This window comes from Ambystoma mexicanum, chromosome 6q, assembly GCF_040938575.1.
Source record: "Ambystoma mexicanum isolate Mex_15411 chromosome 6q, UKY_AmexF1_1, whole genome shotgun sequence".
Taxonomy (NCBI): domain Eukaryota; kingdom Metazoa; phylum Chordata; class Amphibia; order Caudata; family Ambystomatidae; genus Ambystoma; species Ambystoma mexicanum.
This window is the reverse complement of record NC_090937.1, coordinates 1,560,880,889-1,560,894,457: the sequence shown is the minus strand read 5'-3', so window position 1 is coordinate 1,560,894,457 and position 13,569 is coordinate 1,560,880,889. Positions and strand designations below refer to the sequence as shown.

General features: G+C 42.2%; 1 long non-coding RNA gene across 3 annotated transcripts in view; it reads right to left on the bottom strand.

Moving 5' to 3' along the window:
* The window catches only part of LOC138516838 (uncharacterized), a 111,229-nt gene that overhangs the window by 47,032 nt on the left and 50,628 nt on the right, over positions 1–13,569 (bottom strand). For all 3 annotated transcript variants that reach the window (XR_011282316.1, XR_011282314.1, XR_011282315.1), the window contains exon 2: positions 912–1,757. This is a non-coding gene — a long non-coding RNA (uncharacterized lncRNA). The remainder of the gene's footprint in view (positions 1–911; positions 1,758–13,569) is intronic.

Sequence of the window (13,569 nt, the reverse complement as noted above, 5' to 3'; positions counted from 1 at the left end):
ATTGGCTGAAAGGCACTGAAACGCTGCATTGTTTATGCAAAGCTCCTAATTGGACCCTCTCTGGAAGTGGCACTTGTCGGAACAAAGATATGTGTTTATATTTTAGACCAAAAAAGCACACTTTATAAACGATTTGTAAATTATTTAAATTGCCTTATTAGTTCTTTCTTTGTTAAAATCCGTCTTTCGAATTGCTTTTACCTTAAGTATGAAGTTATGAGAAGACAATTTTTTCTTGAGTTGAAAGAAAGTATTCTACAGGCCTGAAACAGTCAGCAGTCAGGCGTTCATTATATTTTTATAAACACGCTTAATAACGGAGACCGGTCTCTAAAGGGAGGAACTGGGATACGAACCCCTGTTATGCAAAGCTGTTGTGTTTCCAAGACAAAACGAACTATTCTCCCACCCCCATAACCATATTCTGATTTCCTTTAATGGTCTTTCCTAGTTTCTGGGATCTGCGAGGTGGTGTTACGCATGGGTCTTGCTTCTATGCATTCCTGATAATGCATGAATGTTGTAATATTTCTTTCTAATCAAGGTTTGCGGAATATGTATAAATATCCATCTGAGAGCCTTTAAAGACCGCCATTTGTAAAAAAAGGGATTGCAGGCACACAGTGGTGGAGAATTATTACAAGTTAACAGGCTTAAATCTACTTTGGAATGCATTTAACAATTTGTATATTTTCAAATAGCGCATCTCTGGCAACAGGGGGGTTACTCGAGCTTTCTTGGAAAGATATATATATATATATATGCAAAGCCCTTGGACATCTAGGTTCTGGTTACAGATATAATGAGAACAGTGATGGCATACAGACTGTGGATATATATAATACAATTGAATTCTCAATTTCTTTCAAAGATATACAAATAATGTACAATAAAACACAATCGCTACGTACCAGGTCTGGGAGCCGCTGACAAGCCATCGCAACTTCAGTGAACCAGAGGCCGCCACAGTCTTTTCTCTCCCCTTCTCTTTAACTCACATCACAGTCCCTAGACTAAAGTGGCCAGACTTACAGGTGCCAGAAGGATGTGACCTAATGAGGGCGCGCTCCAAGCAACTGGATGCCGCGGACCTCCTGTGGAGGCTGCTGAGTAACCCGAGCAGTGCTGACTGCCTTCAATGTGTCAAGGGTAATCTTTCCGGTTCACGAATCTCTGCACGTGTTTGAAAATGAAGTGCTGATCACTTATTGGGTTCTGTCGGACCATGATCATGCTGGGGTCCAAACCAATGCTTCTAAATGAGGAGTAGAGCCCGTCCTTGGTCGCGAGAACTGAAGGGCACGATCAGCATAAATGTTATGCTGTAAAATTCCTCAATCTTTAATAACGTTGTCACAACCAGTGGCATCAATGAAGAACCCCCATGCTACTGTTTGATACGTAATGCCTCTAATTGCACCTCGCTCTCAGGCGCACGTATTTCCCGGTGCGTCCTCCTGGATCCTACTTTCCACCTTCTGCAATTTTCAATGAAGCGTAAAACAGCATCTGTTTGTGGGTTTTAACCGGTGGAGGCACAACCCGAGTGGAGCCTGTAGGTAATTCGCCCAGTCTTTGTGCCCAGCGTTCTACGGCTTGATGCTGATTGGCTAGTACTTCCACTATGGTCGTGTGCATCAGATGGATATGTATTCAGCAGCCATTATGCCCCACTCAAAGTGGAATAATTGACAGAGCGATATCTAGAACACAGAGAGATACGGTGCAGTGGCCATCATCAGGCGGCTCTTCGGGATCTGTAGAAAGAGAAAGAAAACAGTAATTTATACTATATGTACTGTGTGCAATAGTACTGGTTTGGGTGTTGGGAGGAATACAATATTGAAAGTCAGCAATGATACTAGCCACTACCAGAGAGAATTCAACAGAAATCCCCTCTACGCGTCTCGCTACCGTATGCTAATCAGGCACTGTGGTCTTTTGGAGATAAGCTACAAGGTAGAGGTGGACTCAATGCCTTGGTGTCCACCATAATTGGTTGACCTAAAAGAACATGGTGGCAAGAGGGCATCCATGGCATCCATGGCGATGATATGTATCTATGATATTATAGGGAAAAACTGGCAAATATGTGGAAATTGATTTATGGTATTGGACCAACAATACTTAAATGTTCATAACTAGAATATCTGAAGATATCGGGACAGGGGTGCCAAGGCGCATCTCTACGCTTTACCCCGCTTCATCACCATCATGGTGATGAACGTGATGTCAGATGCTGCATACATGTGACATCACACGATAATTAGCATATTATAAACAAACACAATGGTACCTGCGTGGATTCACACGCAGGACACCAACTCAAAAGGATGATGTCTTACAGACCATCCTGAACAGAATTATATGGTAAGTTTAAACAGGGTTTTTCTTAATTGGATTCAAACGGAGGGACTACAGTTATTCTAAATTGGATATGGGGCATGAAAATAGATTCAGCTCAAACAGCACATTGGGTCACTCTTAAGAGGATGCACCAAGCACTAATGTTATTAGTAAGTCATTATTGGTGATGTGAACACATGTAGGATGAGTGGCTATGCTAATAATTCTTTTGCACTATGCTGGGATATTTGATGGTGAATTAATAACTCTGCAAACCAGCATAACATCAGAATGTACCTGTTATGCTGCTGACCAATACTCAAGGTATGCAGGTTAGAACATTATGTGGAACCAATGATATTTGGTGAGAGATTAGGAGGACTGGTTAGGCCTTGGTTTTGTTTGTGGTGTTACCAATAGGCTGTTTATGGCTACAATAGTAGTAGACATACTTTCTCAATTTCGATATTATTTTTAGCAAACATGATATAAGGTGTGGAGATATTAGATTGAAATACAATATAAGGAAACTATAACACAGAGTGTACTCAGACGATTTGGAATATATTTTCGAGATATAGGGTATGTTAACAACCCATCATGGTACTGTATGGCATACAGGGTAAATGATCTTCAAATGTCTAAGGCCTTACTATTATATTTTCGGATGAGTTTTCACACTAGATGCTTAATCTAAGATTTGATGACTGGAACATAGCCACAGGATCAGTGTGGTAGGGGGTTCCATTGTCAAACTTCAGTGATGCATTCCATATGGATGATCAAAAGAGTGGATAGACAGAATTGGTACATTGGGTTATCGGGACCACTATCTGGCATGCTGATAACCATATGCTAACTGGCCAAATTTAGGGATGATACTGCACACTCAATGATCACAAATACTATTTGAATGGAACACAACATTGATACAGTGCATGGGTGATTTTGGAATTGAAGATTCTCCAATACAGGGGGACAAGGCAACAGAGTGTATCTGTGAGCTATGCATTTTGGTTGCTTTGCCATAAGTCACAAATTGAGGTGACAAGAGGGTGCTAAAACAAATAATTGACATGTACTTATTGTTTTTTGTAGAATGGTTAATATTATTTTTTCTTTTTTCTTTTCTTTTTCTACATGTTTGTCCTTGTGCTGTTTCTTCTTCCATTTGTATTTTTATATATTGTTCTGACTCTTCATTGATTCATTGCATGACCAACAAGTACAGACTTATTGGTAACTTATCCTCACATTATAATAAGAGATTAAGAGTCAGCCTTGAGAACGGCGACAGGTCGAAACACGTGTCTGCTGCTGTCTGTTTTACAAATGAAAACATATGTATGTGTATTGATGTATTGTAAAAGTATGATGTCAGGCTGTTGAAAATACCGGAAATTCATATATCTTTTTACGATTGAAAGTGACTACAAATGGTTGTTGATATTGTAAAAGTGAAAACAATCTTGAGTTGAAGCTAACAAGCAAGGCACTGTTAGCTGATGGTAAACAATTATGTTTATGAAAAATGCTATCATTTGTGTAAAAATGTCCACGGCAAGACTGCAGTTTGAGTTATTTCAATACAATTACTAACAGTGTAGTAGACCTTGTAATTTACTTTTGTCTCAGCACAAGTGAAGTATGGTGAGCGCAAAGTGCTAGTTGACAAACATATACTTATATTAAAATACTGTAATTGGAAATCAAGTAAGTCATCAGAAAAACAAAATGAAGTTTAAAAATGATGGAGAAACAGAAGAAGTTGGCAAAAGGTTTAGCCAAGTTGAGGCAACAAAAAGGGCCTCATTACAGGGTAGGCGGTAACCATGGCGCTATTAGCACACACGTATTCCAATCTACCACTGATGAATTTCCCATATCCTGGACTTCGGCCCCCTGATGGCGTTCCCCTACTGCGCCTTTAGGCCTTACCAATAGGAAATGGGGATATACAAATGACACATTACATTACATCAATTCAAGCAAGGGTGGTGCGGTCCACTAAGCTTTGCAACATCATTAGCTTATTTACTATAATGTTCAATCTATGGTGACTGCCCCTCCACCTGGCACAGCTGCACATTTTGTGGGTTCTCGTGGGATGTGTGTTTGACACTCCTAGGCCTCTGCACATGGTCCACCGAGAGCATTCATGGAAACATCAGCAGTGTCCTATAATACTTTAAAGGAGCTCTCAGACTTAGCTCAATAGTCTCTAAAAAGAGTAATTGTAATTCTAATTATTTATTTGTAAGCACTTATACATAAGTGAAGTGCTTCAAAGTGCTTCAAGGCTGGAAGGGAACAAGGGGATATCATCGTCATTCTTAGGCCTTGAAGATTCAGAATTAGCTAACAGCAATAACTAGCATTGAGTGGTGTTTTTGATACGTTTGTGTATAATTTGTAATAACGTTAGCAATAGTGTTGAGTGACTTCACAATCGCAACGCATTCAGACACTGATCGTACAACCCTTGACCAATGTCTTCCAATAACAGTAAAATGCAGCACCACCCAGTGTGGTCTTGTGTTGAAGTTAGCAGAGCTCGACAACTTCATAAAATGAGAGGGTGCTCTGGAATGTTGTCGTATATTTTCCTTATTTAGCTTAAACCTTGTGTGGATAATTTTCACTGAAAGAGCTAATTGAACGGAGGGGACCACCAACATCACTCACGTACAACGCAGTCCATGAATATTTAAATCATTTCAGTGAATGGTGCAAAAGTAACACATTTCTTTGCAGAACCAGATTAGGGTGCCATTGTATGACCCTTCACTGAAAGGATTTGTAAAGGCTGCATGAATAGCATGGAATCGTATGGTCTCTGCTACGAATAAGTACATAGAAAACTAAATTAAACCTCCATTAAACTACTACATTTCGGATTAAGAAAACATGAATAAAGTGGTTCCCTGAAATGGGAAAATCCAAAGTAAGTGCCATCTCTAGTAACAAAAAGAACCCTCACAGAGTCAACAAAGGGGGTGATCAAACCCTACTGTGATGGGTTTAGGGGGGCAGCATGTTACAATTAAGTAAGTTGCAATAAACTCAAATATGGAGAGGTTGGATGGACCCTCAAAGTTAGAATTGCTTTAAGAATTGGTTTTTGTAAACACCTGAATTTGGAGAAGAAATACATCAGGGCTGATAGGGACGACCGCAATGATTGAGTTTACACCTTTCAGACCAAATGTAATGAAATACAAAAGCCAATTTCTGAAAGAAAGAAGGATCTCGTACTTAACTGGAAAATACCGTCAGACAAAGTAAATGCGAGCCCTGCGATACCCAGTAGTGGGGAATATAGCCTGGATACCGGACCCCCGTGAAAACAAGCCAATAAAAAACTAGGATCTCAGGTCTGCTGGGGAGAGGTCAATAATGATGTCTGACCCAACTATTTTATGGTCCTCTGTGAACTCTGAATTAGCAAGCAGCTCTATGATGGAATAGGAGGAGCATGTTGATGTGGAGAAGTTTGAAAACAAGACTTGCTCAACTATTGGCTAATATCTGAAGAAGATATTCATCTCACCACATCATGAGCCCAAGAAAGGCCTGTTTTGAATATATCCTCTAAAATCTCTAAAGATCATAAAACTCTCACAATCCTCCTATCTCTCTCCCTTCCCATCCTCCTGTTATCCACCACCTGTACCCCTATCCATTCTACTCTTGACTACATCTCCTCTAACTCTCCTGCCAAGTCAGCACTCCCCCATCGCAGCACCACTCATCTTGCTCTCCAATCAACATCTTTTCTCCTCAAAAGGTCAAACACTTAGCCCCAATTGTCTGCCCTCATATCTCTGAGCCTTAAACCTCTCTCTATCTCTCTGCCAGACACTTCTTTTCCTCCTTGAAGCACACAAATGGCCTACTTCTTTTGTAGAAACTCTTTTCCAAACCAATCTTCTTTCCAAGCATCATCCAGTTTTCCTAATATGTCATTATTCATAGGCACCTGACCGGGTGCTTTTCAACTGGATCTTTAAGTTACATGAGAATAATTGACTTGAAGATCCACTTCAATCAGCACAGGACACAGACTCACCGAGGGCTTTCCAGCCAAGGTCCTCTCTTCGTCTGATCCTCTGCCGCATGACCTTCACCTGCTCCCTCCTCCTTGCATCATTGACGCCGCTGGAACTGCCGCCCTCCATCCTGCGCAGTCCTGCGGGGATTCCGTGACCACTACTATACAGATTACTGCAAGCCAACGCAGGACAGAGACTCACCTGGGGCTTGCCACCTGAGAGCCTCTCTTCATTTGTTGTTCTGCCTCATCGACCGCCTCTACTCCCTCCTCCTAGCGGCAATGACACTGTTGATGCCGCCCTCCATCCAGCGTGGTCATGCGAGGGATCATGTGACCGCTACTGTACTGATTTTTGTGAACCAACTCTGAGCCAGCACAGGGAATGGATTCATCTGGGGGTTGCCGCCCCCAGATGAATCCTTTTATCCTTCCTTTTATCTGCAGGTCTGCCACCTGTTACATCCCTGCTCCAACCTCCTAGCACTGTTGATGCCACTGGTGCTGGCGCCATCCATTTGGAATGGTCAAATTAGGGATCCTGTGCCCTAGCGCCTGGGGACCAACTCCGTTGGTGACGGTGCGTGGTACGAATACCTTTAACATTTAACATTTAACATTTACCCTGGGTGTCCCGACATAAGGGTGACCCATTTAAGGGCCGTGTTTAACCCTGCTTTCCCCTCTTTGTGCACGGGGCACGCTACCTGCCATTTCGCAACCACATCTTGTGCCGTTGCATTTCAAGGTTACATTCATGTATTTCCATACATATGCTCACCTTTTCCTTATATCTCTCTCTACACTATAGGCCTCCATCTATCCTCCCACTATCACCTCTCCCACAGCCTAATTCATGGCCCCCTCCATACCCTCCTACTATCCATCTTATCGTTCTTCTAACTCTACTTCTCGGTAGCGTAACCCCAATAATCTTATCTATCCTCCATTTTTCACCTGCCCCCTTCCTTCCATTTTTATAGGCGTATGGAACTCTTGTTCCATTTGCACTAAGGCACGTTACATTCTCAATCTAGCTGCTTGATTCAATCTTCATTCCTTATATATTACTGAAACCAGGCTCACCTCTTACAATACGTTTAATCCTGCTGTTCTCTCCTCCCCATATAAACAATGTTTACACACTCCCCACAAGCATGGTAGAGGTAGATAGACTCCTCCATCCCAGTTGACACAGCTTTCCTCTTACTTTTTTCAAACTTCTCCCTATCTCTTTTCTCATCCTCACAATCTATGAAGATCTCAACTATACTCCCTACTAATTCTCCCCTTCTGATTCTTGGGGGTTTCAATACGTATCTTTCTCCCACTTCTTCTTTCTGTCCTCTACTCTCTCATCTTGATTCTTATCATCTCTCTCAAATGCCTCCCCCCTCGTCCAGAACCTCAGGCTCCTCCCTAGATCTTATCTTTTCCTCATTCGCTTCTGAGACTACAGTCTCTATTCATCCCATTAATGTTTTGGATCATTTCTTGCTTTCCTTTTCACATAACGCACTTCGTCTCCCCTGCCAGTCTCTACACCAATCACCTTTTTATGACGCAACTTGTTGTCTTTTAACTGCCCTACTCTTCTCTCTAACCCCATATTTTCTCTCCCATCTATTGACATTTTGCATACGTTCTCCCCTGAACAGGACACCACCGGTCTGCATAGTAACCTCCTATCTTCTCTTGGTTATCACTATCCTCCTCGTTCTTTTCTGCCATCACAGCGAACCACTCAAACCTGGCTGTCACCCTCTTTTGTTCTCTCTGATATCCCCACTCTGCCAGGCCGAATGGCTTTGGAAAAAATCCCACGTCCCCACATATCTTCATTCTCTACGCCCTCTCCACTCTTGCTATGACCCTCTCTTGCTTGATGCCAAAAGACCATGATTTTCCTCCTTGATCGCCTCCTTTTCTTATCATCCACATCACCTTTGACAGCTGCTGATTGAAATTCTCTTTCCCAAACTGCCTAATCCCTCCCTTTCCTCTCCCTTTTTCGCAACTCAGTTTGTGGACTTCTTCATCTCTAAAATTGCCAAACTCTGCTCCTCATTCTCTGATTCAGCCTGTCTTTCCCACCTCACATTTGGAATCCGCTCTCTCCTCTTTTCATATACTCTCAGACTCAGATACCGTTAACTACCTGCATCGTGGTCACCCTACTTCTTCACTGTTCGGTCCCCTCCCCTCATCTCTGGTACTGTCCTTCGTTGGTTCACCTCTTATCTTTCCAATCGCTCCTTTTCAGTCTCTTGGGCCTACTGGATGTCATCTTTGACTATTTCCTCTCTTTCACTATTCACATCGCAACTACTGCCGCACCTGCCGCTATCACATTTATAACATTTGTCGTGCCTGTCCCTTCCTGTATCCCCCATGCTACTAAACTTCTTGTTTTCTCTCTTGTCTGTTCCTTTCTTGAATACAGTTTCTCTCTTCTGGTCATTCTTCCAGACTCCCATCTGGCTCCTCTCTGCTCGGTCTTCGCTTTATCTTCTATCTGCCCGCACGTGCCTCTACTACCCCCTCATCTTTGCTCGGCTTCCCTTCTTTCATCTAATAACTGACTTCTATTTTGCATTCTCTCCATGGTCTATAAATGTCTTCATGGACTCGCCCCATCCTATCTTGCCTCACTTGTCTCTCTCTACACCCCAACCCATCCACTCCATTCTGGACACCTTCAACTTCTCTCTGTCTCAAGCCCCCATATGTCTCATCCCGTTTCTGTTGTTTTCCCTGACTGTAAATTCCTTTCTCTCTCTATCCACTCTGATATCTCTTTTCACCTTTCTGTTTTGCGCTGAAAAATCATTTACTTTCATTTCCTAATGTTGTATTACTGTCAGTCTAAATTTTGTTGAGCCGCCTTTAGTATTATTCAGCGCATTGGCAAAAGCACTATACAAATTCAATAAAATACAAATTCAATTCAATCAGGCTTCAATAGTAACCACTCCAGTGAGACTGCAGTCATGCATGCCCACACCGTGACTCGAATGCTCAGCACTCCAAACTCTCATCTGCACTCATCATTTTGGACCTCACTGCTGCTTTTGACACTGGCGACCTTCCTCTCTCCCTCACGCTCTCCAGGACCTCCGCTTTCGCAAATCTGCTCAAGCCTGGATTTAGTCTTACCTTGAAGGATGCTTGTTAAAAATCTCCTGAACCTCTGACCTCCAAACCCCACCCTATCGGCATCCACCAGGGATTAGTCCTTGGGCCTCTGCTCTTCATACACTATATATCTGCCTATGGAAGACTCCTCTCAGTCTTTGGCATTTACTAACATCTCTTTGCTGGCAACACTCAAATATGTATCTCCATTCCCTTCTTCACCCAAGCCAGAACTGATTCCCAGCTGTCTTACTGCAATCCGTCAATGGATGGCTCTCTGCTGCTTCATACTCAACTATTCAAAAATGGAAGTAATCCTTTTCCCAACTTCCAAAGCTATCCCTTCCATTCAACTCCTAACTCCTTTCTGTGTGACCTTCTTGCTCCTTCACCCAATGTTCACATCCTGCGAGTCCTCTTTGATAGCGACCTCGGACTGCATCAGCTTTTAACTAACATTAGAACTACCACATGTAGTAACCTTCTCAACAACTGGACTGGAAAATTCATCAATTTCGGACTCACCACTCTATACGAAAATTGGAATCTCCACCCTTGTGCTCTGTAAACTCAATTACTGGTCAATACTAATCCTTGGCCTTACTCTCTTTTCCTTCCTCCCTCTAGACAAAGTCCTCAGCTTTGCTACCCACAGTCTCTACCACCTACCTAGACACTTCCCCACTTCTTCCTACAGACATCATGCACACCAGGCTCTCCATTCACAGCCACTCCCTTTTCAAGTCCCTCCTCCTATTCTACAAAGCTATCAATGGTCTGGCGTTTCATTGCCTGGCTGACTGTATATCTTTCTATTCATCATCATCATCAAACACGCCTGTACCAACACCTCAACTAGAGATCAACCTCGAAGGAAACCCCAAAACTGATCAGAAGATGACCACAACAATAAATCCCAAACCAAACCACACCTCTAAACTTCGCTGCAATCTATTAAACGCAAGATCCATGTCAAAACATTCAACAGAGATCTTCGACCTTCTCAACGACAATGGCATTGACATCCTATTCATCACAGAAACATGGCTGGACGAAAACTACAAAATCACACTGCAAAACTGCCTGCCATCAAATGCCTCCAAATAAACAGGAAAAATAAAAAAGAAGGCAATCTTGCAATAGCATTCAAAGAACACCTAAAAATAAAAACAGATGACCCCCTCAACATCATCAATTGCGAAACCATGCTCATACACCTATCAGTGAACCCAAAAACCAAAGTCACATTCATTCTGGTGTACAGACCACCGTCTTATGATGCAACCTTTGTTGATAAGTTCATAGAATCAATCATCAACATAGCCATCAAGCAAGGAAATCAGATTATCCTGAGGGATTTCAACATCTGGTTTGAAACAAGTCACGCAAACTCCCACAATTCACTGACTGGACAACTTGAAACCATGAAACTACAACAGCTAGTCAAAGGAGCAACACACTCGGCAGGACACACCCTCAATGCCATCTTCGCCCAGGAAAAACTTATCACTGCGGCACCACCGATACAAATACTATGGTGCGACTATCTCATCATCCCTTTCATCATCAGACTACCTACTCCACTCTGCATCCAGACCCCAAAATCAACAACCACCACAAAAAGAAACTGGAAAACTGTCAAAACAAGCAACCTGTTCGAACAACTAGAGACAACCAAACCCTTGATTACAGAACTAGAGCTGGCTGACCTAGACGGGAAAGCAGAGCTGCTACACAAATGGATTGCTGAACAATCGAAAAAGATCCCCCCAGAAAAACCATTCACCCCATCAAAAAAAAGATCAATGGCAAAATGGTTCATCCCACTACTAAGCACCATGAAAAAGGACAACAAGAAATCAGAGATGGAATAGAGGAAAGAATACAATCCAGAAAAAAGAAAACTGTTCCAGAAACAAATCAGAGCATACAAGAAGGAAATACTAAAGGCAAAGAGAAGGCATTATGACGACAGAATCACCAACGTGACAAACTCACAGAAAGAAATGTTAAACATTATTAATTTAAATTATTAAAGAAATGAGAAACCCACCAGACTGCAACATCACCCCAACCCCCTCAGAGACCTGGCAGACCACTTCAAGAACAAAATCAACGACATCCGACAAATCATACTAAACAGACCAACCAACCATAACATCCAACCAACCAAATCTAACACAGAACCACAGCATAAACTCCAAAACTATCCTGAAATATCAGCAGAGGCTTTCGACTTGCTGGTGAAACACAGCAAGAAATCAGGTTCACCCATGGATCCATGCCCACCTGACATCTACAAATCAATCCTTGCACAAGGAGCACCATCAGAATATTACAGTTACCTCCTAAATAACTCAGTAGCAACAGGAACCGTACCAAAATCCTTCAAATCAGCATATATCAAACCACTCGTAAAAAACACAAGTGGAGACGTGGAAGACCTTTCCAACTACAGGCCCATCTCAAACATTCCCTACCCAGCAAAACTCCTGGAAACCTCCATATACAAATGAGCCCAAGAACAGGTAGAAAAACACCACCTATTGGACCAAGCACAAGTCGGCTTCAGACCCGCAAGAGGAAAATAAACAGCTCTACTATCCATCTGGGACGACCTAAAAACAAACGCGGACTCCGACACAACATCAGCTCTGATTCTCCTCGACCTCTCAGCAGCCTTTGACACAGTTAGCCATGACACCCTAACCAAAAGACTAGAAGACATAGGCATAACAGACACGGCCCTACTCTGGACTAAATCTTTCCTAGCAGACAGGACAGAAACCGTTTGGTTAAAGCCCTTCAACTCCACACCACAAGTCAACGACTGTGGAGTACTACAAGGGTCCTCATTATCACCACTGTACTTAAACATCTACCAAACTGCACTAATCAGAATCTTCAAAAAATACAAAATGATATGCTACAACTACGCAGATGACACTCAAATCATCTACAAAATAGAAGACACTCAAGCCGATCACTCAACCCTAATCGAATGTCTAAAAGAAGTCTTTAACTAGATGAATGCCAACAACTTGAAAATCAACCCAGGAAAGACAGAAATCATGATTATATCCAAAAATCAAGAGAACAACAGCTATATTCCATGTCCAACGGAAATGGCAACCACACCAATTCCATCTAAGGTAGTAAAAAACTTGTGAGTCCTGATGGACAACACCCTAACCTTAGAACCACAAATAAATGCAATTATCAAGAAATGCTTCTTCCTCCTTCACACAGCAAGAATAATCTTACCCTTTCTCTCCTTCACCCACAAAACACTCACAATCGTCACCCTCATCATGTTAAGAATCGATTATACTAACAGCCTCTATCTCGGGATACCAGAATACCTCTTGAAGAAACTACAATGGATCCAAAATGCAGCAGCCAGACTCCTCCTCAAACTATCCAGAAGAGACCACATCACTCCAGCCCTAAAAACATTGTACTAGCTCCCAGTCAAATATCGCATCACCTTCAAAACAATGTGCATAACACACAGGGCAATCAGTGGACAAGGAGCCGAATTCCTGAAAAAGAAATTAACAATCTGCAAGCCATCAAGACTCCTCAGATCAAGCAACGAAATGTGTCTGGAAGAAAAACCATACCTCAAGAAAAAACTTGGAGGCTCCTCCTTCTCCCACTTAGCCGAAAAAACCTGGAAAAACATCCCGAAAGAAATAAGAAACACCAAAGACCACCTACAATTCAGAAAACTACTTAAAACCTGGCTATTCAACATCACAGACTCAAACTGAAAAACCAAACTGGAAAACAATGAAAAGGTTGACAATCTAGGACGACAATGACAACATCCAAAACCGAATAAAGAAACTCTTACTATAACAAGAGAGACAAAACTAAATCTAATACGACAGAAATGACACCCATGAGGACAGAGCCAACATCCTTAGCCAACTCCCAGCAAACAAACATCACCCATGCGAAAAATTATACTATAGTTCATACCTGAATAAAGTTGGGTGAGCGTTAGCACCTGCCACACCAACTAAGCTCAAGAT